The sequence below is a fragment of the Neopelma chrysocephalum genome, unplaced genomic scaffold (genome assembly GCF_003984885.1).
Source record: "Neopelma chrysocephalum unplaced genomic scaffold, ASM398488v2 Primary Assembly neopelma1_86, whole genome shotgun sequence".
NCBI classification, from domain to species: Eukaryota; Metazoa; Chordata; class Aves; order Passeriformes; family Pipridae; genus Neopelma; species Neopelma chrysocephalum.
Window position 1 is genome coordinate 5661267 of NW_020897748.1, and position 27509 is coordinate 5688775.

The window sequence follows — 27509 nt, forward strand, 5'->3', positions numbered from 1 at the left end:
GGGAGGTTAGCTATGCAAAGGTACTTGTTCAATAGCAGCGTGAAGGGAACATGGAATTAAGCTCTTGCCACAAAAATGGTCACCATGGTCATATCCCACTTACAGTGGACTCAATATCAGCTCCTGGGGAGCAAAGAAATGTTTGCCAATAACTACTGCTTTCAGCCAGTAGTCTTCCTAGTACAGAGAGAGGCCTTAAGAGTTGAAAACTGCAGATCTGACATCATGCTCAATCTCAAAAGAGAATAAAATCTTGAGCTTTTTTTTGCTTTATTTTTTTTCTGAGCCTGAAATGTAGTTGCTATCTCTATAAAGGAGGAGAGTGGCAAGCCGTATCTCTAGTAAACTTTCCTACTTTGTGTAAACCCTCATGTGTCTTATCTTACCAGGGGATCTGTTACACAACCACCACTCACAAAAGAGATCACAAGGTCATGAAAATCTTGTGATTTGTCTGTGGTGAAATTTCAACCTTCATACAATGAAATTCTCTCCAGTGCGATCACAGTGACCTGATTTCTTACAGAGGTTTCAGCAAAGCTCCATTCTAAAAGGACAGAAAAACATGCCCAATAGTGTCACCATCACAGACTTAGGCTGATCTGGTGAGCCCTCCTCAACTGCTCAGCCATCCACAAAATCCAGTGTCTTACAGTTTGTGCCACTTAAGAGAAAAAGCTGGTGCTGGGTTCAGTGAGTTCTGTACAACAAGAAAGAGCTGTTTACCAGGGGCAGGTCAGGGTGCACCACAGACACAGTTCTTCTTACGGAAGTATTTTTCAAGTTCTTTCACTCACCAGCTCATCCTGGAAGTCCTCTCTCCTCTGCCATGGCCAGTTCAGGTGCAGGTCAGGCTGTGTTCACTATTTCTTCTTCATGTTATGATACTGTTTCTTACCTGTCCAGACAAAGGTATGCACCCAAGGAGCTGGCTGCAGCTCTTCTGCCATGGGCAAACTGCTGAGTCTTGCGGTTGCCTTTGTCCTGGAAAAAAGCCAAAAGCAAACAATTATCCGGCAGCTAGTAGAAATGGAAGGCTAAAGTTAAATCTGTCTTTCATAAGAAGACTTAATCCAATTTATTGCTGGATTTAATGTGAAACTGAAGATGTGTTATGACTTAGAAGGAATATCAGCAGCATCTCAGACAGAACAGTCCTTGAATATAAATGTAAATCTCCAGAGGGTGAGGTGGACAAGCAGAGCTGAGTTTATTATTCAAACTTTTTGAGTTTGCAACACTGGCCTAGAAATCTCATGAAAACATAATTTATTGGAAGATTTCTAATACTTCCTGCTTCTGCTGGTGCTGGAAGTACCACAAGAACTACATTTCTGTGGTATTTTGGTATTTCCACTTGTGGTCCCAGCTGGAACTAAGAAGGGAAGAGGTACACACACTTGGAAATGGTGTATTTTTGGTCATCCGCATTTTTTTAGAATCACAAGAAAGGTTTTTTCTAGGTCCACTTTGAGGAAACATATTTGGGGAGGTATTCTCATTCTGGTAGATGCTGAATAAAGTCATGGCTTTTCAATTACATAAAATTTGCACTTTAAGTTGGAATTTTACAAAAATGCCTCTCTGGCTTACTGGTTTATATTAACTCTACATAGTTTTGCAACGTAAGAATTTCACAACGTCAGTCATGCATAATAATAATATAACGATCTAAAATAATAATGTAATAAATCCACTCACTAGTCATCATGGGCAAAATTCTGGCAACCCTTTGTGAAAATGTGCTGCAAACACATGTACAAAAAGCCTCTTAGCTCAGTCCTGGCTGGCCTGAAGCCAAGAAGTTATCTAAAAGCAAATCAACAGACAAGTGTCACCAGAAATGTCTAACAGCTAAGCAGCTCTGCTGTGAGCATAAGTTATTCCATTTTAGACGTGGAAAGGTTTAATTGGGTTCTATGCAATTAACAAACCTCAATTATGACTAAACTGTTAGTCATGCTTACTTTTGGCTAAGCTTTGCTTTTTTCCCTCTCTCAGCTTTCCATCTTGAAACACCTGCAAGTAGATTCACAGGGGTAGCTAAGCAGGGGAGGGGGTTCTGGCCAGAACTCTGATAAAATGTCTCATTGGTACAGATTTTAATCATTTCTATGAAAACAGCTGCTCTCCTTGGAGAATGTGCCTGTAGGCAAAGCCATTTTCACTTCTAACAACGTGAGGAGCTGCACTGGCAAAAATCACCTGCTGGAAACATTGAATCAGTGCGCCTCCAACCCAGCACGGTGCTGTTCCCCATCTTGCTAACCGGGTCACACCCTGCATCTATGCTAGGCAGACCTTGATCACCTCTGGTGGAGAAATACCCTGGTCTGCTCCCCATTCAGATGTAATAAGAGCTGGGGCAGCAGTCAATGGCAGCATAACTGCTTTTGAATCACCTGGTGGAAAATGCCTCCATGCTGTGCTAAATACCCTGCTTCCACTGGGAGTGTAGTTTGTGCTTCTCCCTCCAGCTCTCCCATTACATGGCGCATATCTTGAACTATCATTAAGCTCCTCAAACTTTAACTGTATCAGCCTTCTAAATACAGGTCTGTCTCATATTACTGCTCAACGGAAGTCTTTGGAATCAACAAAGAGAATGAATTTTACCCATCTACTTCAAGCTTTATATGAAGACAATTGCAAAGAAGTAGAAACGACGCAATTATGACTATGAAGAAAAAATTCTGAGACTGAAAACCAAGGTTTACTGGAGAAAAGGTCTTACATATGCTGATTGTGCTCATGGTGGGACAAAGAAACAGTAGTTCCACCTGACTTAAAATCAGATTATTTATTCTCCATAGTCAGCTGTCCTGGAGGCTATGCACACTCGTGTTCCTCTTCACTGCTGTTCTGAAAAGTGGTGCTCTTTGATAGAAGGGAAATTATACTCCGACTACTCCAGTCAGTGGAGCATGGCTCAGAGACATCAAGTAAATGGGAAAAATGTTAGTTCCGAGATGGAGGCAGAATAGCATGTTCAAAGGTAATCCTCTTCAGCAGAGGTTTGGAGGCAGGCTAACAGCAATATTATTTTCAGGCCCACACTTAAGATGACTGCACATATCTGTGCTGATGGGCCCTTGGATGCCTCTGCTCAGCTCTCCTTTGCTCAGCATGACTGGACAGCCAGTGTCCCATTGAAGTCTGCAGCCTCTCACCCTGGCTGAGAGAGCTTATCTGAAGGAAGCAATACCAGGTCTGATGGTGTAAAAACATAACCAAGGGAATGCCATACTGCCATATAAAATGTAGAGAGAAAACAGAAATCTATGGTTGGGCTTCTCTGAGCTTGTCTGCAAGGATCTATTCTGCAAAACTATCTCTTCTGGCACATTTTGTGAAGCTGCCTACAGATCTGTACATCTATTCTATCTGCTGTTATTCCCTTTGACCTCTTCAATCACTGCTTGACTAAATGCTCCTTATGGCAGTTAACATCTCCCTCTTTATGTGCAGTAGGTACACAGGACACTGGTGAAAGCAGGTCCTCACTACTAAAAGAACAGGTTCTGTCATAGCTCAAAATTTCATTTATTTCAAACTCTCCAGTCCAAGGCAAACATCATGAAAGTCTGAAGTATCTTTTTCTCCAAGGATATAACAGAGAAGGACAGGTAACCTGGACCTTAAAAGCCAAAACCTTACTAGGTTCTATATGAAAGTCAATTTAACCTTTAATGGCAAAACATCTGAAGATTTTGTTCCTGATAGATCAGTTATTTCCAATCAAAAAGCAAGTTTGTGGCAAAAGTTCGCAGTTACCATGGCCTCTCGGAAATATTTAAAACTCCTATGAACATAACCAGAGAGTAATTAAGCTTTGGAAAAGAAATATCTGCGGCAACAGTGGTTATGTGTTATGTCCTCATTCACTGGGGTGAAAACTAAAATCTAACAAGAGAACTTGCAGATTTAACATAAAATAACAGCTAGGGAATATAAATAAAATGTAATACAGCAAATGGGGAATAATTATTTTGTGGATTTATGACACCTGTTTCCCTGTTCCATATTCAAGACTGGTAACAGAAAAGAAAAAGTTACTCACAGAGGTGAAAAGTTCTCATAATTTTTTGTTATTATTATTTTTCAATTAATTTCTAAGTATGTGCTTACCAGCAACATGGTATTGTGAAGAAAAAAAGGCTGAGCTATAAATAATATTTCCTCTCCTGGGAGTTCTTCTAAGCTGCAAATTTTTCGCTGTTGTCAGAAGTGGGAAAGCCCAGAAAATATGCAAGTTTTGAATTAGTTTTAGTTTAGGACCTCTCTTTTATTACAATCTTTTAAAATACCAATAGTGGTCTGGAAAAAAAATAGCACTGGAAGGCCAACACCCATCTGGAATTAAATCTGGTCAAGGATGTCAAGGACGCTAAGAAAGACTTCTTCAAATACATCCATAACAAAAGGAAAACAAAGGATAATCTGGGCCCATTATAAATGGAGGGGGGAACCTGGTAACAGAGGACACAAAAAAGGAAGAGTTACTGAAAGCCTTCTTTACATCGGTCTGCACGGGCAAGACCTGCCCTCAGGAATCTCTGACCCCGGAGACCAGAGTAAAGGAGTGTTGGAAGAAAGACTTTCCCTTGGTCAAGGAGAATTGGGTTAAAGAACACCTAGGAAAAACTGAAATCCACAAGTCCATGGGCCCTAAGGGGATGCATCCCCGAGTGCTTAGGGAGCTGGTGGACACCACAGTTAGGCAGTTCACTCTTTGAAAGGTCATGGAGATCAGGAGAGGGGCCTGAGGACTGGAAAAAAGCAAATGTCACCCCAGTCTTCAAAAAAGGGCAAGAAGGAGGGCACAGAGAAGTACCAGCCCATCAGCCTCACCTCAATCCCTGGAAAGATAATGGAGCACCTCATTCTGGAGGTCATCTCTATCCACATGGATAACAAGAAGGTGATCAGGAGTAGTCAACATGGATTCACTAAAGGGAAATTGTGCTTGACCAACCTGATTGCCTTCTATGATGTGGGTATTGTCTACCTCTTCAGCAAGGCCTTTGACACTGTTTCTCACAACATCCTCACAAGCAAACTCAGGAAGTGTGGAGTGGGTGAGTGGACAGTGAGTTGGATTGAGAACTGGATGAATGGTAGATCCCAGAGGGTTGTGATCAGTGGCACAGGGTTTGGCTGGAGGCCTGTCTCTAGTGGTGTCTCCTGAGGTTCAGTACTGGGCCCAGTGTTGTTAACTTATTCATCAATGACTTGGATGAAGGGCAGACACCCCCCAACAAGTTCACTGACGACACAAAGCTGGGAGGAGTGTCCAATACCCCAGAGTGCTGTGCAGCCCTTCAGAAGGACCTTGACAGGTTGGAGAGATGGGCAGAGTGGAACCATCTGAAATTCAATAAAGGCAAGTGCAGAGTCTTGCAGCTGGGGAGGAATAAACTCAGGCACCAATACAGGCTGGGAGCTGACCTGCTGGAAAGCAGGTCTGTGGAGAAGGACCTGGAGATCCTGGTGCACAACAAAAAGGCCAAAGTTATCCTGGGATATATTAGGAAGAGCATTGGCAGCAGATTGAGGGAGGTGGTCCCGCCCCTCTACTCAACCCTGGTAAGGCCACATCTAGAGAAGTGTCCATTTCTGGGCTCCCCAGTACAAGAGAGACATGAAGGTCCTGGAATGAATCCAGCAGAGGGCAAGAAAAATGATTAAGGGACTAGAGCATCTCTCTTATGAGGAAAGGTTGGGAGAGTTGGGCCTGTTCAGCCTTGAGAAGAGATGACTGAGGGGACCTCATTAATGTCAGTATCTGAAGGGAAGGTGTAAAGAGGATGGAGCCAGGCTTTTCTCAGTGGTGCCAAGCAATAGGACAAGAGGCAATGGGCAGAAACTGATGCACAGGAAGTTCCACTTGAACATGAGGAAGAACTACTTTACTATGCAGGGAACCACGCACTGGAAGAGATTGCCCAGGGAGGCTGTGGACTCTCCCTCACTGGAGACATTCAGGAACCACGTGGATGCAATGCTGTGCCATATACTCTAGGAAGACTCTGCTTGAGCAGGGAGGTTGGACCAGATGATTCACTGTGGTCCCTTCCAACCTGACCCATTCTGTCATTCTGTGAGTGATTCCTTCTCTCTGGTACATTCAGGTAGGTACATAAGCTTCTATACCAATTACCATATACACCTTAAAGGGATTAACAGCTTCTGCTTTATTGTCTTTTCCATCCAATCTCCCTCTGACCATTTTTTAAGTACCGTGTCTCATGTCACAGCAAGTCAAATACTGTTATAATCACTCCACCTTCACTGCCAGTGGTGACTTGGGTATCAGCAGGTTGCACACTTAGCACTATTTCAGTTAGTGATGGGTGAGCTCCCGGGCAGCAGCGATAAACCCCTGAGACCTTTCCCTGCCTCCCAAGGAATGTGGCAGGGTCACGGCTTGAGTGGCCTCAGATACTACAGTGACAGGCACCCTGGAAAGGCTTATCAATAAATAAAGACATGACTTTTGGTGCTTAGTTAAAGTTGAGGGACAAAATCTTCCTGCCACTAACACTAAATGGGGAAGAGGGATAACTATTTTATTTGTGAATGCAGGAAAAATGCCATATTGATAAATAGGTCTATGGAATTCACACCAGTGACTTTTTTGATGTTTTTGAAAGCCTGTGCTGTTTTTTTAATGCATGATGCAGTTCTTGCAAAAGCAAACAGGTTTTCAGGACAGATGTCAGCAGATGGATAGACAGCAGAACACAAGGGCTCTAGACTGTATTTGCTGCCCAAATGCTTGCCCTTAACTCCCAGTAGTCAAGTAACTTTGTGAATTACTTTAACCTTTGCTTCTCACAAAATGCACTTTACTTTGATCCTTGAACCATGATCAATAGAAGGTGCAGAATGGCAGGGAAGAATTTTTCGGCTCAGGGGGAAACAATGTAGTTCAAAATGCTCAAATAGCCTTAAGAGCTCCCAGTAGAATGTGTCCGGAAATTGCAGACCAGTTATTTACTTCTTCTTGATGGTTTAAAATAATATCACAGATTCAGTTCCCCATCTTCATTCTCTGGGAAAAGAACAAGACCTGTATATGACAGGGACATTTCCCTGTAGCAGCAGAATTTTCTTTGCTCACACTGACTGAATTCGATCCCTTGTTCTACAGCTACAATAAAGTGGATGCAGGTGCCATACAACTACATTATCTATCACGTTATGCCAGAAGTTCCTACACACAAATAAAGGACATTCGACAAACAGCTTCATCAGCTGAGCAGCTTCCAAGATGAGTTGGTCTACCACAGGAAAAATGTACTTTCTGCAACAGAAATAGCTGCTTTTCACAGTCACTCAGGGAGATTGTTTCCAAGAATAAGAGCCACAGGCATGTGTACAAATTAACTGGTAATAAACAGTCTGACTTTGGTTACAGTCGCTGGGCCAAATTCTGTTTGACACTATATCTGAACCATCTTCAGAGTGGTTTGCTGTGATCCTGAAAATTATGGGCTAGATCCATAGATGGTTTAAACAGATGCAGTTTGTTTTGTTGTAATGTCAAAAGCGTGCTGCAGGTAGGGTGTTAGATAACTTGTTCATTTATTTCTCTATATTAAAATACATGGTTGACCATATTCCTTGCTTGACCATGTTGAAGAGCCCTCAGGTTTGCAGCCAGTGGAGGTCATTCAAAGATGCTACAGCTCCTTACCTGTTTGATACTCTAAGGTTGAGTCCAGTGCTCATCATCTCACCCCTGCCCAGCAGCCAGAGGAGCTCAGAAAGGCTGTTACAGCCCAGGAGGAGAAGACAGCACTGGATGGTGTCCTCTGAGTACACACTATCTCATTTGCAAGCTATCAGTTCTTGTAGTGCCATGCTGAGAGTCAACACCTTGCAGCAGGTACTTGGACATCTGCTGCCGGCATCGTTGCTCCCTATCTAATCTGCCAGGCAGGCATGGAGGAAAGAAAGAACTTCAACATTTACTGCAAATCAAGCGACAAAGAGGTGAAAGGAAATATTTTGGCTCCAGTTGGATCCTTGTGATGGATAGCAGAGTATACTGAAGGATCAAGAATGTAAATTGCATCCATGACCCGAATGAATACACTTGCTCTCTTTTTATGTAACCCAGTGGTGGACACTCTTCCTAAACACCTGCCTTATGGCCATCTTGCCAGTAAATATGAACTCAAACACATCTGTAGCATTTGTACGCGCACGAGCCAGTTCCATCTGTGAGGCTCATGCCGTGCTAGTTCTCGAAGCTATGACATGGTGTGAGAAAGACCCAGCAGCAAAGGGGAATAGGAGATTGGTTCACTACTTCGGTGCTGTGTAAGGAGCAGGATGTTTGACACAGAACTATGCTTTGCTCTGTCTCTCTCCTCATTAAAATACTGATGGCAGCACAGATGTTGCAGCTAAAGCCTGGATTAAAGGAGTTAAGAAATCGTCCTCACAGCCTGCTATTCACTGTTCAGCTTATACATGTGATAAACACAATGCCAAGGTTTACTAGAAGAGTATCTTGTAGTAATTGCCGGCTTTATCACCCCACATCTTTGAAGCGTTAAGAAATTTTAGCATCTCCTGAGCTAAAATACCTACTGAAGTTTAAGCTGACATTATTCCCTTCTGTTTGCCCAGACTGTAAGTGTGCACAGGGACAGCAGACCTCAGCCAAATGGCATTATCTCTGCTCCTTACCAGGATGGTGTCCAAATCTTATGCCACATTGAACAGGGTACAATTTGTGTTGGCAAAGCAGGTATTTGGGAGATTTTATATCAGTGTACTCTATTTGGTTATTTTTAGGTACAATCAGGGAATTATGAAGATGACAAAAAATTACTATCAATATTTTTTTAGAAAGCCCAACATGACACCTAAAAAGGGTTAAAGAATATGTTAGGACATGTTTTCACAGCCTACAGGTGGAGCAAAGCCTGTATCTTCCCTGTACTGCAATCAGACCTACACTTTCATTTACATCATATGTAATAATTATATACCTTCATCTCACAAGATTGATGTAAAACTAATAATCTGCCTTTGAATAACTTGACATCACCAGAATGTCATATCAGCATTTTGTTCTTTCAGTCCACAATGGCAGGCAGCTCTCTCCAATCTGACCTGATGTAAACAATAGTCCAACTCCAAGGCAAAGTTGACCTAGATGACTGCCAGAGGTCCCTTCCAGAAAACACTTCTGTGATTCTGTGGCTCAGCTGCTGCATTGAACCTTCAGAAATGAACAACAGATAATCCTGGTTTGGCTTCAGGTTGTGTGTCTCCTGATGAATTTCTTTATGTATCTGTTTAGTGTTGCTTATAAATGGACAAAACGTTTTCTTAAAGTCAGTGCAAACACACGGCCATTTCTGACAATTAGAAAAATCTTTCAGAGCTATCTGAAGGCTATCTTTAATATCACAAATATTAAATTACTCATATAAAATATGTTATTATGGATATTAAAACATTATTGATTCAGAAGATTTAGCAGAGTAGTACAGTATATCCTGTTCTTCCCAAATCAAATGTTTTGATTGAATAAAGATGCCCATACCTCTATTTGCCTTAATTTTAAAAGCTCTTAGACCTGTGAATTTCTTATTGCCTCTTTTTTGCTATTGTTGTTGTTATATATTCTATATTAAACATGGTTTTAAAGTGTTGTCTTTCCAGACCATGAATTATGTGACAACAGCCCTCCACCACAGGACAGTAGTCCTGGCTGTCATCAGCTCATTCTAGTGTGCTAATAATATGGCAATTTATACCAATGGTGATAATGGGCAGCTCACTCAAAGAATTATTCCCATAAGAACTGTGCATGGGAGCTTGTCTGCAAGCAACAGATTCAGAAGGGTACCGTATAGATCTGTAAGTAACATGTTCAGGATCCCAGCCTTCTACTGAGAAGGAGATGTATATTCTAATTTTTTTTTATCCAGCTAACCATCACGGCATCTCATTGCTTCTTGCTTCAGGAAATCAAGTTTCCATGTCAAAGTAAAATGTCATTAAAGATGAAGCATGAGTTCCTGACATAACATTTTCCACTCCCCTTCCTCCTGCTGTAGTTCTTTCAAACACGTTCTCTTGGTCATGAAAGGTGTCTTTGTCAATGAGATAGGAACTTCTAAGCTCCTCTGACATTTCTGCTTTCCAGTTCTCCAAAAGCATTGCCTCACTGTGGATATCTGTGGATCATGTCTGTTTCTGGTTTTTATGCAGAGTCTAAGATGATGCTTCACTAAAACACTGTACAGCTTGTGACTGCTATACCATCAGATAGTGAGTACACAGGCAAATCATAAGCATTAAGTATTACACCCATCATGTAGTATTAGTTGTTTGTGAAGCTGAAAGTGGATCTCTTCTAACACTTCCTGACTCTTACACTTCCAGGTATTTTCAGATGAGACTGTTCTACTAACTGGTTTCATTAGACAGTTTTAAACTATATGCGGTTTTGTGCTGTTATGTTTTAAAACTTCACACACTACTTGGTTTAAACAGTAACACCTACTCTACTGTTTCCTGCTTAGCTCTTTTTCTTATTGTCTTTACTGTCTTTACCTCTTATGTAAAAATAAACACAGATTCTCCCTTCTGTGCCCTGATGACTGCAGAAAAAAATAAAAAAAGGCACTACATCCCAGCTGAGACCAAAAACTCCTCTGCTAGCCATCTTTCCTTGTAGAAGTTGACACGCCAGAAAGTTTGAAGGTAGAGCCAAATAGAAAAGGTCTGTTTTGGCTGGCATGACTAGAAAGCATGCCAAGTCATTGAGGTGACTCTATACATATAGAAAAATAAATACATAAAATGATATATAGGGTCACTTTGACCAAAAGTCATGCCAAAATATTGTCACTGTCTTGGCTCTGCCATTTTAATGGGTTTTGTAGCCTAGCCAAAACCAGGCACTCCATTAGCAGCTTCATTCACTTGGTCTTCTCTGTGCAGGCAGAGCAATAGAGCCACTCAAACTCCAGCTGCTCAGCATAGCAGGAGGTTTGCTCTTTCTGTTTTGAACCCCTCTGCTTGCACTTTTTGGTCTTCTCACTTTTAAGATAGCAATGAACCTCCTGATCCCTGGAATACTCAGAGAGGGGTGCAATTATGAATGTCTCTGAGGTCAGTTGTGTCCTAACACTTTCTTTTCAGCATCTCCACAAGACAGTCTCTTCCTGTGAAAAATCTTCACTCCAGTTACTTATTCCTACTGGTTTAAAAGTTCCATGCAGACATCTGAATTTGCTTTTCCTGCTTCCCTCACACACCACCTTTCCTCCTGTGCTTTTCAAGGACAGCACATGCCAGGCACAGTGACATTTCCCTTCTCAGTGGGGCCTCCAGGCATCAGAATGGCATAAGATAACATGGTAGTGACACAATACATGATGCAATGTAGCAATAGAAATACCTCACTTTGTTCTCACAGGATTAATCTGATGAATATTCTGTCAGATGATTTCTGCAAATGCAGTCAAGGAGCAACCACCAAGCCAGGGAAAAATACCTGCTGAGTGCTTTACCCAGGATGCTCAGCTTTGCTCAACAGAGATGGTTTAAAATATAAGCCCCCATTTGTGGTCCAAGGAGGACTTCTACAAATTTTGCTGTAGTGTATTGTGCTCTGACAAGCTGTAAAAACAGAAAAATATCTCAGGTTCTGGTCATATACAGATTTCCCAAGCCCATGTTACACCAGTGAACTCCTGCTCTATAAAACACAGGGATGGGGATGTCTTTTCACAGAAAGCTTCACAGATATTAGTCTAGCAGAAAGCAGAAACACAGTAATTCCCAACAGACATTCTAATTCTCTCAGATGGTGCTCTCGAATGCACATCTGGTCTTCAAGAGCTGTGTTTCTGTGTTAAATATCTGTGGATGGGTATACCTGTGTCTGTATTCAGCCACAAGGTTTTATGGGAAAGTCCTCATAAGAAGGAAAAGGAGGTTATTATCAAAGATTAAAAAATAAAAGCTAGAATGAATCCAAACATCCTCCTCTTTCATCTGCCACCTCTGAGAGCTGGAAGAGCTTTCTTACAACTCTGATTATGCCAGCATAGCATCCTATTTGCCCCTTGTACCTCTCTCTGTCACTTTCTCTCCCATCCTTATATTTATTTTGCTACATTAAATGCAGGATAAGGACTTTAATCTTTAGGCTGCTATGCATGCTGGGATCTCTTCCTGCTTCTGTGGAGTGTTAATGTGGCTGATGAGTTTCAGCCCATTTAGAAAGGGGGGCTTTTTGCATCATTGTGTCCAGATGGGTGTCTACACTCTGCCAAAGCTATATCCTAGGTGACAATGCCCTTTTTTTGAATGTTGAAGAGCTTGGTACTTACTGGTGCTTGGAGTTATTGTGTTTTTTAATGACAACCTCAGCCAAAGACATATACTTCCTCACTCATTTCTGTTTGAGTTATTGCCCCAGTCCAGCCTTATTATTTTTCTTGCTATATCATCTTTCTTGCTTATACCAGACATCACACAGAGAAGCATTGTCAGACTTATGGACTTCAGGAGCAGAAGAGTTTGCCATCTGACTTCTTTCCTAGCATAAAGTTTTCAGGAATTTATTCCTTTTTCATGTTGAGTGAAACTGAAACTTGGCTTTTAGAAGAATACCCAGTCTTAACAGAAACATTATCAAGAATGTCAAGGGTGGAGGTTCCATCAACACCTGTAAGAAACTTCTTTCAGTGGAAAATTATCTTCACTACTAAAGTTCCAAAACATCTAATTTTGCTTTTGAATGTTTGGCTGTTCTTTCTACTATTTGAGTTGTCATTCGTCTGTATAAACCACTTTGATAGCTTAAAAAAAATATGATTATCGAAAGGGCAGTGAATTCCCATGTTCCTTGAAGGCTTCAGCCACACCACAGGTTTAAGCAAAGTAAAACTGGGGCAGTTCGGATCTGAGCTTTATTTTGTATTAACAGCCCGGGGTTAGAGAAGATGCTCTCGAGTTTGACCTAGGGCTGGAAAGAAAGGGAGCAAAAATCTCCTGGTGAATGACTGAGCCAAGGCCGCGGTGCTGCGACACCCGTGTCGAGATGCTGCGACACTCACGGCCCCTCCGGCCGCCGCTCCCGCAGCCGCTCCCGCAGCCGCTCATCTTGCGCACACGGCGGGGGACACCTAGCGGGGCCGGGGGCTGCTGCGGTGGGTGCCCTCGGACACCCAGGACAAGAGCCCTGATGTAACCTGCCTATGCATCCTCTGAGCCACAGCTGCTGTTTTCATGTTCTGTTTAGTTAATGCAGAAGAATGTCTCTCAAAACCGCAGTGACTTCCACAGGCGGCTGCCTGCACTCCGTTTAAGCCAAGACTCCCACCTTAAACATAGGGTTGCCTACTGGTGAATCAGACAAAGCCTGTGTCCTTCTCAGCATCCCTAAGAAACAGGGAAGGCTTTGGAGAGCACATGTCAGGAAAGCGTGATGGCATCCTTCACCAGGACTGCAGTGAGCAGGAGAGGAAAGCACACTCAAGGAATCTCCCATCTCTCCCCACCCATCCCCACTGAGATGTGGCCTCCAACTCCATGCAAGGTAGTGCTTTATCTCTAATCCCTAATATTCCCTACTATAGCGAGTATTTTCTGTTGCCTGTGAGATGTTGTGTCTTGCAGCATAAGGCACAACTTAATTTTCTGCAGCAAGGCTGCTTCTTTTTTTTATGGGATGTCTTTCAGCAATAACAGCTCATCCTTTAATGGAATAGTAATTGTTTTACTATTACAGTACAACAGAGGTTGCTCCCTTGTCATTGCAAAAGTTGTTTCATTTCTTTCTCCCTGCAAGCCCTTACCTGGTTCCCAATTCCCATAGTCTCTGAGCACCCCATACTCTTTCAACCTTCTTTTTTTATTCTTGGAAATTAATATCTTTCTCCCTAATCTGTATCCAGAAAAAAACCCATATGACTCAGAGCTGACATCTGAAGTTGTGGGGTAATGGTATAGTTCCTGCATTTCCAAATGCATGATGGACCCTGCAAACAGACGTGATGAGCAAAATTCTAAAACTCTTAAATAGGTTCTAGCAAAAATACAGGAAAACTAAGAGAAATTAAACATATTGTAGTTTGAAGAGCAAGGCCAACAACTAAATTGCTGCTCAGTGTATAGCTTTTAGACCACAGTTTCTAAACAAATATTTTAATATATTGACTGCATAGTCCTTAAAGTATTGCAGTGTATTACTGCAAACAGATTCTCTTTCATGTTAGAGAAAAAAACCCAAAAAGTCAAGAAATACTCTTTCTTAAGAGGTCAGTCAGAAAAAGTTATCTGGTGTGGGATCCAACTTCTCAGACTAAAAACTCAACATCCAACCTACAACAAATAGAGAGTGACGGTCACCTTCCAAGGGCAACTTTTCCTAAAACAAATGCCCGTGATAGCTTTAATGAACCAACCTGGAGACAGCCATTTCTCTCCACTGAGGCCAAGCAACTAAATTAGACACCTGACTTCAAGATGTCAATAATTAGGTAGTATGAGTGCATCCCAATGCCTAAGAAGCCATTACACTGAGTGGCTATTGTTAGCATGGATTTCACTCAAGACTTCATGCTTATCCCCAGTGAAGGACATGGAGAACTCAACCTTTCTCCTAAGAGCTGGAAAATCAATAGAGGGAGCTCCCTACACACTCTCCATCCCAGGCAAGAGACTGTTACTGCTCACTTACCCTAGCTAGGAGGCCTCCTCAAACCAGCTTCTGTAAGCTATTGCATATGCACAGAGGACTGGTGGAATGAAAGGCTTAAGAAAAGCCCAACCATCTCTCCATTTTTCCTGTGAGCCAGGGAAAGAATATGGAAAGAACATGCAGTAAACTCTGGAACTGAGCTCAGTGATCTCCATTAAATTTTAGGTCACCAAAGCTCTTCTAGGCTTTACAGCAGGGCAGAGTGTGCTGACTAGCCCTCAGGTCCCTTCAGGATCTTGCAGAATCAGGAAACTCAATGAAGTCCACCTGTGTGGACTCTTTTTAGGACATTTGGACAATCAGCACACTTTTGGCAGGTTATGGCAATTTTTCACATTGCTAGTAGTACTTGGTATTACTTGTCTGATACTGTGATAAAAAGGTGTAAAGCTTGTGAAGGTCTATGGGGGGCTTAAGAAGTATCTTCATTCATAGCTTGTGAACAAAAGGAAATTATTTCCATGAAGATCTGCTAAGCCTTCCTTTGCTGCCAGAACAGGGAATTATACAAAAGAAAGACCTGGAATCCTTTTTGACAGGGTGAAGTTTTTTCACTGATATGCAGGGAAGGGATTTCTCACATTGAAGATGGCACCTGCAAAGGCTTCTTGGAATAGATTATCATTTCCCTGGATTCCTAACAATGAATTCCTAACTGGATTTAAAAAAAAAAAAAAAAAATAAAGTGATTCTGAGTGTTCAGAAGGCAGCAGGATGGGATATGAACATCTTGGGCTTTCCAGGGCCCTCAAAAGAAAGGAGCTTAGAAAGTGACAACTGAGATTTGTTAGGTCAGAAGGTACTGTTGGAGACACCAGGCATGCTTTAGAATTATAAATCCTCAGCACTCATCTACAGAACAACACAGGAGAATTAGGACAAGCAGAAGACTTCATGGTCTCATCATTCAGCCAAAGTCTGGTGGAGGGGCTTCATCTCCTTTTAACACTAAACCAATCCTCTGTCATTCCTAACAAAAATGTCTTTGAGAGGAAATTATCATGAAGACAAAAATCAGTAAAATTTTAGTCACTTTATCACAGAATAACTCTGGAGTTTTGAAAGAAAAACTAGACCTCTGCACTTCAAAATGTAATTTGCCCCTCTGTGCCAGGATGTCCCAGACTGCATGATGTGGGAGACTTAACAGAGTCAGCATGAAGTCATTTTGTTCCCATCTTGTGAGGGTGGGGACAGACCAATTTCACACAGCCTCTGCTGAAGACATAGATATGAGAACCCTGAGAAAAATTAATCTATCCTGTTAACCTTCCTGTCCTATAGAGTTTCATTTTTCAAATAATTATACAGCAGGAGCATTTTCTGGAATACTGGTTGGTCTCTGTTAGGGCTTCCTTCACCACCTTGATATGTAAGTTACATGGAGAGATATTACAGCTTCCTTTCTGTGGGAGAACAACGAGGCTTGAGAAGCTTAAAAGCATGTCCTACATTTTTAACTCATGACCTCTATTGCTTGTTTGTTTTTTATTCCAAATTGAAAGTACTTGACAGCTATTCTGATCTCGGGCTACTGATAATGTGCCTGCAGCTGAAATGTCACCCAATTTAAAGGCGGTTGGGTGTAGATATCAAAAGCAAAACAATCACTTCTCTCTTTGACTTGATCTCTGGGGCATCCAGCCCAGATTAAGCATTATCTGAAGTATTTGGTGAGTGCTTCCACAGATGTGCAGTTCCTTTTGAAGAACTCTCTCAAGCATCTTTTAAGCCTTGGGTATAAAATAAACTTCAAATCTGTTACAGCTTGAACAAAGAGCAAAGCTGCCAGCCATTCTTTCCTCTAAAGATTTCTGTTTACTGTAGAGAGTTTTAACCGTGTTTTAATTTCAGAATTTTTAAAATATGTATTTTCTGAGAAATAAACATAGATGACTTAATTGTAAATTAAACGCAAATCCTCTGGCTGCTAGCCCAGGTGTCTACCAAGAAGGCCAACCGTCTTGCAAGTTCAGCTGTATCTCCCTGGCTGCCCTATAGCCAGGACAAGTTCTGTTTATGTTCCTCTAAAAAATACATATATTTGCTGATACAGGGATCAGCAAACCAGAGCTTACTGTGTTAGACTTTTTGCTCCCAAGGAATGTCACGTGGCTGCTGGCCAGCATGATTACATCCACGCTTCTGTCAGTATAGAAAAACCCATGCACCAGTGCTGAGCAACAGAACTGAGGCTGGCAGTCAGATACTGTGTTAGGTTATGTCCTGGAAAGGCAAAAGAATAAGCCAAAATGAAATCAGCCAGTAAAACTGCAAGAGCGGTTGGAGAGGGAGTGGTGTGGGTGAGATGGGTGACAGCAGAGGCAGTATGTAAACACCACACTGGATTTGCAGGCAGGTCTGCATCCTAAGGCATTCTTCCTTGCCAGAGAAAAACAAAATAGTACATTCTTAGTTTTAAAGAATTGTTTTTGACCAAAAATAAATGTGGCAGATGAACAGTATAAATTTCAGCAGCATGGAAAATAGCCAAGTGAGCCAACAAAAATCGTGTTATTTCTTTAAAATAGAAGATCATTACATGTCAGTCAGCGCATGCAAATAGGAAGGATTTGAGTGTATTCCCACTTGATCCTAATCTGGCAGGAGCTTTTAACCATCACTGATGGGACTAAGTTGGGCATAATAAGCATGCGAATGACAACCCAGAGTACAGTAAGTCAGCAATTCTGTTGTGTGTAATAATGATTAATGGATAATTACAGTAACACTAACACGCATCCATAAGCTCTGTGAATTACTAGCTAACAAGGGAAAAGATGCAGCCCTCACAAATCCACACGGCACAGTGCAAATGACCTGGCTGCTCCAGTGAAGAAAGCTCAGTGCAAACCATTACAGAAGAGAGAGGCATATGGCTAAATTTCAGCAGAAGTCTTTGCCTCCACAACAGGTATCACAAGTTACTGAGCCAAGGGGAAGTGTTGTGAATAAGCATAGATGCAGCGGCTAACACATGATGTGTGGCACCGCAGCATTGTTGATGCTTCTCTTACATCAGGAGGGCAGTCATAGGCTACAGAAAAGAAGCTGGACCAACTATCTACAGTGTTTATTCTCTCCTAGTCATTTTATTTGCAGTGTCTGGAGCCACTTATAGAACCATATTCCTGAGCTGCCTGTAGAACCAAGTTGCTGTGCTTGTCTATTTATGAATAAATTTGAAATTTTTATTTAGATTTTATACCTGACAAAATTTATACTCCATATGCTGATACACTATCCAATGCAAAGACCAGCTTCAGGTATTAAAACAAGTAAATAATTGACAGAGACACAAATTCAATGCCACCAAAGTGTATTGTAACACTCCCATAAGAAACCACCACATCAGTAAAACTTTCCTAAAAAAAAGACCTTGTGCGGAGAATAACTATTTGACTCAGTATGACAGAAGGATGACAGAAATTATGTTGCCATGTGATCAGAAACTCTTGTTAGTGCAACAGCTTAAGAAAATGAGCCTTGAGCAGTGGCACTAAAATAACTAGATTCAGTTTAGAAATGGATTTCACCAATAATCATAGGAAAGAACAAATCTTTTCATGCATTTTCATACTGTTTTCATACTGCATGACCTTAAGGAGGCCAGAGGAAGACATGGTGACAGACATACCCTGTAACTCTGTCACCATTGAACAAGTATTTATTCTGATAGACAAAGATGTTTTATAGTTTTTCTGTACAGAGTGTGTCTCACAATGTAACACTTCTGGCAGGCAACAGAGACCTCTAAAGCATTCATATCAGCCACCACATAAAATTTTCTGAAAACTATGTCCATGACTTTCACTAACTAGCCTGCTGTCCATTATCATCTGGATGATGCTACTGTACTCTAAAAGACTTCTGAGGCATGTAAAAAAGACTTATCTACTGCATCAACACAACAGGACTGAAACAAACTTTGATGAATACCACTTTCTGTGCAGAGAATTGGCTTTTATTGGGCAAGTTATTTGTTCCATTTGAATGAAATTTGACATGGCCTTTACAAAACCTTTTTGTTCTTTAGAAATAAATGATGGTGTGCAAATCTCATCCCTATCACTGTTGTAAAATCATAAAAAATATTATTCTGAGGAATTCCAAAGTTGTGCTAGATCGGTGCTGCAAATGTGTTTGAAATTATGAAGATCATGGATAGCCCAGGACTTGGGCTGTTCGATCCTGGATTATCTACAACTTATTGATGTCTTAGATGATGGACCAGGATGGGATACGTTCAACTTCATTAGGACAGCATGGAGAAAGGCACTGTATTTGCTCAAGAATTTTCAAAGGAGAAAAAAGTGAGCAGTCTCTTGTGGACTCCTGCTGCACACAGACCACAGCCCTCTGACTACACTGTGAACAATGGAAAGGTCCATTGAGCACAGATCTGAATTGTCCAGTGGCCAGTAATATTGTATATTTTTATATATGAGACGGACCCAGAAGGGATGTGGAAGCCGGCTGCTTGTCTGGCCTGCTCCTATTCTTTGCCACCTACGCTGACGGATGACAACAGTGCACTCATGGCACGAGCATACAGGCCAACTGCAGCTGCAGGAAAGCAATGTAAAGAGCTTTGCTTAGCGTGTCTGACTCAATAAAAACAATGTGGTTTTCTGACACCAATGCTTAACATTTCCAAGCGTTGAGCCAGATCCACTGCCACACTTCTGTAGATTCCAGAGTAAGCCATCTCTACAGGGCAAACATGTTATACAAGCTATTTATCAACTTTATTCAGGTGAGTCTATTGGAAAGCATACCCACGTGGATCATGATGATTTCAATGGTTTATGGGTACAAAAAAGTGTTTATCCAATCTATGCTTATGTCCAGGACTGGATTCTCAACTAAAAGCTCCTTTGAAAGCTTGGGTTACTTGCCAGTCCCATGACAAGGTAGTAGCTGTTTATCTGTCTTTTCAGTCTGTTCCCCTACCTGAGCAGTGGGAAAAAAACCACTATTAACTCCACAACCCTGTAAGATCAAGTACTGTTTAATTGTCACTGCACTACCTCTGTCATTTCACGCAATAAATAGAAATTTGTATATTTCATGTATTTGTATCGGTGAATATATACATATACATATGTATGTCTACATAAATATATGATTATTTATATTTTCACCAGGAAAGAAAACAGAAAGAATTCATATCAGCCAACAGGTTAAATTCCCTCTTATTAGCATCTGACATTTTTTGAGGAAGAAAAGTGTCATGTACAAAGATCATCCAAGATCATTACCTGCAGTCCAATGGACAAAGCAAACATTATAAAGAGACTTTGAAAAGGTGTTTGCAGACTGTTCCCTAAGAAGAGAGGGTTTGAAGAGCCCTTGTTACAGGTACTCTACAATCATACCAAGCTGTATACTGTGTAACAACTTCATTAATTTCCATATGGTAGGGCAGGTACAATATAAGCTACACACTGCCTATGCAGATGCTTAAAACCCACACCTGGAAGTGTTTAAGGCCAGGCTGGATGGGATTTTGAGCAACCTGGTCTCATGGAAGGTGTCCTTGCCTGTGGCAGGAGGGTGGAACTACATAATCTTTATAGTCCCTCCTAACCCAAACCATTCTATTATTCCAAGATCTCATTCAGGTAATTGTCAAATAAGAGGAGTAAAAATTAAAACATACCCACTAATGTGTTAAGAAGTTAAAATTTTTAAACAGTTTACTTGCAGTAATAAAATTAGAAGTAGAAAAAAATCTTCCTGGTTCTTTTCATTTGGCTCCCCATGATTCTCATTTTGTATCCTGCCAGAGACAGCATCAAAACTCTTGGTCCTCCTGCCTAGTGTAGTACCTTCTTATTTTACTTCAGCCTCTCCAGTACTAAATGCATGCATGAATTCCAACCAGCTCAGCATCCTACAAAATCCCAACAATCATTTGCATAGATTGGAAGATAAAAATCTTTCGGAAAGAGATGAGATTTCAATTATTTTTCACAGAATCAGTTTGTCTTTTTGTTCCAAAGTTTTTAGCAACCTCGTAAGTGTTGATCAAACCACTGAACGCTGCAATAAAAGAAATCCCTTGCAATAGGAATCAGCTTTTCTTCCATGAAAAGGAGGGAGCACTGTTGCCTGACTTGTGGTGCCAAACAGCACCAAGAGCCAACCAGCTCTTCCCAAAGAGAAGTGCTGGAAGCCTTTGCTGTGTTGATTGTCCTCTCCTCATGTGTCCTGGACAAGCTTTAGGCTGATGTGGGCACTGTTAGACTGCCTCCATCTTTGGATCCCATCATGATGGTCAGTTAACTTCTCACTAGAGAGCCCTCTCAGAACAGAGGTTGCACAGAAGACCTGAAAGTGACCTCAGCTCAAACAGTGACAGCATTGCTTCTGATGAAGAAGCACTTTTTTCTGAGCTAGGTGCTTGAACCCTAACCACCTCATTCCATAAACTACAAGGTCACACAGAAAGCTGGCACCCTGCAGGTCATCCATTCCTAAGAAAGCCACACTGGGAAAAAACAAAAGTTTTTTTTAAAGAAAAAAAATAAAATGAGAGAAAATTATCAAGATATCCTACACAAAGTACTGAGTATTTGCACAACAGCTTGGTGAGAAAGACAATATACAACAAACTCCAACTCTGGAGATCTGAACTCTCAGTGCTGATAAGAAGAAGCTAGAAAGATGTAATAAAGTGAAAACCAAGTTCCAGACAGAAGAAGGGGGGACAAGGAGGGAAAACAGTGCAGTCACCTAGACAAGGGTCTGGTGCCCAGTGGGGCACTGTGCCAGACATCTCGTTCCTGGCAGCAGAAAATAGCTGGTGCCTTAGATCTGTGGGTAGCTGCAACCTGGGTGTGGGTTTGTGATGGGTCTGGTGATACATTTAAATGTGCAAGATGCACGTAAGAGAAACTGAGGTTGTGGTTAATGCCGTGGGATCCAAGAGGTATGTTCAGCTCTCAGCATTGCTCATCTCTGCCTTGCATGTTGCAACCTTTTTCCTATTCACCCGCCTCACCTATTTAGTCTGTTCATGAAATTGCCATTTCTAGTCCCATGCCCAGCACTATTCCAGTGTTGCCTAGGGCCTGTAATAACAGAAAATAATAACAATCATAATCTTAGAAACCAGAATTTGAAGAACAAATGTATTTCCAGAGGTGCTCTGGTCAGCTTTTTATTTTCTCTGCGTGTGCAACTCCCTTGGAGCTTTTACCAATTCTACATTTGCCCTGGTTAGTAGAACACAAAACTTTGTGTATTAAAAAAAAAAAGAGTTTTTCACATAACTGTCTTTTTTTGTATAAGTGAAGTGTAAAAGACTTTAAAAACATCAGAGGGGAAAAAAAAAAACAAACAAGAACTTAGTCACCAGAATATGAAAAAACTGCTTTTTCTAGACACCCTGGTTGACTTCCAAGCTGCATTTGACAGCTAGAGAAATGCAGTCCATCATGGCTGTTTTTCCATTTCCAATCCTTTCCCTGAAGCCCTTATTTCTGTAAAACATTCCCTCTGTGTCCCCCACACTTCATCCTACTCATGACTGGCTTAAGTGATGCATCTAAATGGTCTGAGCTGTGTGAAATACAGCTTTGTACAAGCCTGATGCCAGAGATGGACAGAGGGACTCAAACAACCTCTTTTTTTTTTTCAGATGTCGTAATTTGGGAAATGCATAGATGCTGAGTCTGTCACATTAGTCTTTGCAAAGAGTTATTGAGTATGATCATGTGTACACGATCGTATAGAAACATATGCACATACAGGAGAAAAATCTGGAAAAATTGTAGAGTTTTCCTTTCTATTAACCTGATCTTTCAGCTATATCTTACTAACCTGAAAGGAGTGGATACCTGACAGCTTTGAGGGAGGGGATTTGTTTTCCTTTTAAAAACATTTATTTATTCATGCTGTATGTTCTAGCTTTAACAATAGTCTGTACCATGTCAGACTTTACTGAAGACCTTCCATTGGTTTAAGAATTGTTACACTCCATCAAGCCACAACCTGCTTAGTTTAATATCTTGCCAAGACGTTTCAAAGGAAATCCCTGAAAATGCCAGTGGTAATCAAATTATGGAATAATCTCTTTCTAAGATGCCACCTTCTTTTTAGCCATTGGCTTATGTCCTTATTCTTCCTGCTCTCCATTTTCAGTATTTATGTCAATAAACAAGGTCAGATCCTCATTGGTTATCTAAGAGAGCACTGCTCACCAATTCCAGCTGAGATGAGTAAGCAACATCTATCTGATTCACCTTCTAATGGATTTAAGCTATCATGCATTACTCCCTCCATCTATATATCAGATCAATAAATCTGTCTTTAAGTAAAAAAAAATGTTTTTAATGTATGAAGACACCATTTTAATTTTATTTGATTGGTTCTTAAGCTAAAGACCATTGTCTGCTGTGTTCTATTGGCACACAGATACTATTCCCACACGTACAACCATGACCAGCTTAGAGCCAGACAGCTTCATTAAGCCACTCCTTAGTAACTATAATCCTGGTGTTATATATTCCCTCTGGGACCAACAGGCAGAACCTGTCCTTTTCCCAGAAGGCCAGTATTTTCTCTCAACTGTTTTCATTTCCATTTTTTAAAGCCCACATGGGAGAAGGAGAGATTAATGTGGCCTAACTGCGGCAGTCAATCCTTTAGCTTTGCTAAAGCTAATGGGAATTGCTTGGGGCTGCAAATGCAGCAGTGCACAAGAAAACCTAACTCTGGGCTTAAAAACAAGTATCCTATGTCTTCTGCATATGCCTGATCACAGAAGTTCCCTCTGGTCTTAAGGTCTTACCTAAGATAGAATTGCATCTAAAAACTTGCATTAGTACAGTTCTGCCAACAATCATCTGAAAAGAAATTAACAAATTGCATTGCTGAAGTTGAATTTTCTTAATTGATTTGCACAGCACAGCTTTCCTTCACTCCAGAGAACATTATACCAACTCACTGGGTGTTTCTTCAGATGACTGTCTTGAAAACATGCAAATGAGACCTCATGTGACCTAGGTTTAGGTAAACAAAGAGATAATTACTTAAAAAATACAATGTCGCTGATCTTGGGAGCATGGCAGTATTTTTGAACAGGTTGTCAACAACTGGAGAACCCTTTCCCAAAAGTCAAGTTTGAGTGTGTACTGCAAACAAAAGTGCTGCAGTAAAAACCTGGAGCATCTTCTTGTGGGCGTAGTGAATAGACTAAATTCATGCTGTATCAAAACCCCAAATTAGACTTTCCATTGTCTACAAAAATGACTGTGAGTATAGGTGTTGCAGGGGAAACCTGTAGAGGAGGAAGTGCTACAAGAACAAGCAGCAGGAGCACAGATGTCTTAGGCTGATTCAAAACTCATCCCTTGTGCACTGCCCTCTTCCAACATCCCTCACCCAGCTGCAGGAAGGAGGTGAACAGATCCCAGAAAAATACAGCACAGGGACAACTTCCCAGTTGACCAATAAAGTTTGGAAAGGGGAGGAACGAATAGCAGTGTCCTGCACATTTTTCCTTCAAAACATTGTAAAATTAATACAAGTCCACATGACATACATGTCTTGGTATGTGTTCGTTTTCTTAGCATGCTGCAGATAGCTGTAGTGCTCCGTGAACATATAGTGTAGAGTTGTTGTGGCAAATGCTGGGGAGTTGGGGTTGAAAAGAGGGTAAATTAGTGCCAAATGTGCCCTCCACTTTCTTCATGGCAATGCTACACTGTATCCCCATCTCTGAGCCACTTTCAACTGGCTTATGTTTCTTTGGCACAAAACGCTATTACTGAGGAAAGAATGAGCATATGTGGCATTTTTAGTCTTTTCTGATGGGAGGTTATACTATGGTTTGAAATAACGTAGTAGAATTTATCTTCTTAAACAAAATTACTTTTCAGCAGAGATTCCTGGGAAAGAGGCTTCCTACAGGTGCCTTATTTTCTGCAAATGGTGTGCCATGTTTCATTTCCTCCAAATTTTCTGCTGTGTTTTTGTCTCTGTAATAAAAATCTCCACAGCAGGTGAGTGAGGGTGTCTTCTTTCTTGCTGCTTTTAACCAAAAATTTCATTCTGGTTGAAAATAGTTTGAGCATCTGGTCAGAAATCTGGATTTCAGCAAATGGGTATTTCCATGCAAAATCCAGCCATGTTGTCTGACCTGCTCTGTATTGCACACGTTGAGGATCTGGCACATTTTTTGTGCAAGAAATGTTGAAGTTACATGAGGAGACACTGAACCATTTCACACAAGTGGCAGGATCACACACTCCATTTTACAGACAAGCAAATGGAACACAAAGAAAAAAAAACAAGTGATTTGTCCCAGTACAGGAAGACGGGCCCAGAAGGAAATTTTTAAAACATTGTTTTGTTTCTTTTTCACAAAGGGTTGTTTTATTATCTTGACGCTCACATAGTAATGATTTCTATAGCCATGATTTCGGGGAGCTGGAAGATGGAAGGATGGAAGATGGAGGCCGGAGGTGAAAGCTTTGGGGACTTATTTCCTTCAAAAATACAAAGATGGACATCCCCAAACTGTTAAAGGCAGGCCTATGATCCTCTTTACTTGCATCTCTTTACTTTCATCTGACTGTTGTTCCTCATAAATCCCCTGATTAAATCTCAGAACTTTTGCAAAGAAATACACAATATTTTCAAAGGTTTAAAAGACTCTTCTTATATCAAATGGAGTTAATTGAGACATCTAATGACGGTATTTTTTTTCCTCAGAAAATTCTAATTTACCAGAAGTGAAGCATTATACAGGAAAATTTGCATTCAGAGACCTTTTTTCAACATTTTCAAGAGCATTTTATAAAGTGTTGAAATTATCAAAATAAAATGTCTCAGGAGTTTTGATGTTCAGAATTCTGGTTCTCCAGCTCAGTGCTACTTTATTTAAAAATATAACCAAATTAAATTCAAAGCCTTTACTCGGAATGGAAAAAATGCTGCCACATCCGATAACCTGTGCTACACAATTTTTGTGAGCATCAATTACACCAAAAAGCAAAGAGAAGTCAGAGCCTGTAAGCAAAATTCACCACTTCTCTGTGTCTTGGGTAGTCAGTTAAAACAGTGCCAAGCGAGTCTCAAGCATTATTACTTGTTTATGAGTACTATTGTTCAGCAGAACACCATTATTTAAGTAAAAATATGTCTTAAGGAACAGCTATAGAAAGTTGGTTTTTTGCCATCTGGAAAAAATGAAAGAGACTGACTTTAAGACATGTTTGTGACATTTGTAATGTAGATATGATGCTGTATGCATGCACAAAACCTGCAGGTAATGGTTTTTCCTTGTGAGCATATGAGGCACTTTTTGGTGATTTATTGAATTGCTTTTCTGCAATGCTAAGGAAAAAAAAATTATGAGGGTCTACGAAGGGGAGTAAATCTCCCAAAGGTGCTCTCTGCCCCTTGGTGCAGCCCCACCTCAGTGTCCCTGCAAGGTGGCTTTTAGTCCCACAGTACAGCCAGACACCCTTAATCCCATACTCATGGCAGTCCCACTGTGCTGGTTACCGCACTCCACACTGAGCAGGATGAGGCTGAGGTTGCAGGAAGGGGTGCAAGAAACCAGACTCCTATTTTCTGGCCATGCTTCTGTCAGTCAGAATGGGTGATGGTTAAAAAACAAAAACAAGCACATCAAGGGGTATGTAGGATCACAGTAAGTGACAAGTTGGGGTAAGGCCTGGCTAAGTCTAGGAAATATATGTTTTTTTTTCCTGAATAACTCCAAATCATCTCATTTACCCTGCTGGTATATTTTCCTGCTTTAGCAGGCATTTACTGTTTCTATCCCGGAGGCTGCAGGCTAAAATGGTGGTTCTGTTCTCCCCTCCTGCCCCATCCTCATCTCACCCTGGTGTCTGCAATGAAATACTTGGCTGCAAGAATGGCATCCGGGGGGGAGGGGGGTGTGCACACATGCACAAGTACATGCTTTCCAGAAGATGCAGATCACCATGGTGATTTTGGCATCTCTTCCCACTGCAAGCGAAGTTATTAGAACACTGAGATGGAAGCTGTGTCCAAAACTGACCAAATCTTGGATTTCCTCTGGCTCCACTCAGGGCAAAGACCCAAGAGGAAGCTCTCTCTCCTTTTTCCTCGTGCAGACTGAGCCTGAACCAGAGAGAAGAGGGAAACCCATATACTGTGCTTACCAGAGGCAGTGTGCACCAAAGATGAGGCAGCAGTGGTGGGAATGGGGCTTGCTGTGACTTTTGCCACTTCTTCTACCCACCTCCATTCTCACCTGCAGCCCCTGCCTGACCTCTGCCAGGCTGCAGGAGCTCAGGGCTTTCCTAAAGGACCATGCTGGGCATCTTGGTGCCTGGCTGCCAGGAATTGATGCCTGTGGTTGGAGGCACCCTTGGCCAAATGCACTACCTGACATGTTGAGCATGTTTAGTGTAAAAACTTATATCTGTTCCTAATCAGCAGTAAATTTTGCCAGAAGTATGGTCAAGTCAAGGGTCTGTCCCTTACTCTGAGGGCTGAGCATGGCCTACACCATGCCTATACATCTGTGAGAATATTTTCAAGTGCTTACACACTCTCGTGCAATACAAGATCGTAAAACAAAATGAAAACATTCACGCGTTCTGTGAGAGTAGACAGACATGGGCATTATCAAATCATCTGGCTGCAGTTATAAATATATAGTAATACTTAAATTTACAAATCTGACTGCTCATATCTAAAAGCCATTATTTACTTTGTACATAAAAGTGCTTTACATCATACACACATAATAAAGAAATGG

At 41.3% G+C, this 27509-nt stretch overlaps 2 long non-coding RNA genes across 2 annotated transcripts in view; both read right to left on the reverse strand.

Moving 5' to 3' along the window:
• Positions 1-346: 346 nt before the first annotated feature.
• Positions 347-27509, reverse strand: part of LOC113971910 — a 59195-nt gene continuing 32032 nt past the window's right edge. The window contains exon 3 of the long non-coding RNA XR_003535702.1: positions 347-984. This is a non-coding gene — a long non-coding RNA (uncharacterized LOC113971910). The remainder of the gene's footprint in view (positions 985-27509) is intronic.
• LOC113971911 lies at positions 5318-14092 on the reverse strand. Its single transcript, XR_003535703.1, has 3 exons — positions 14082-14092; positions 10528-10530; positions 5318-5403 (listed from the first exon to the last, which is right to left on the reverse strand). It is a non-coding gene; the product is annotated as an uncharacterized LOC113971911 (long non-coding RNA).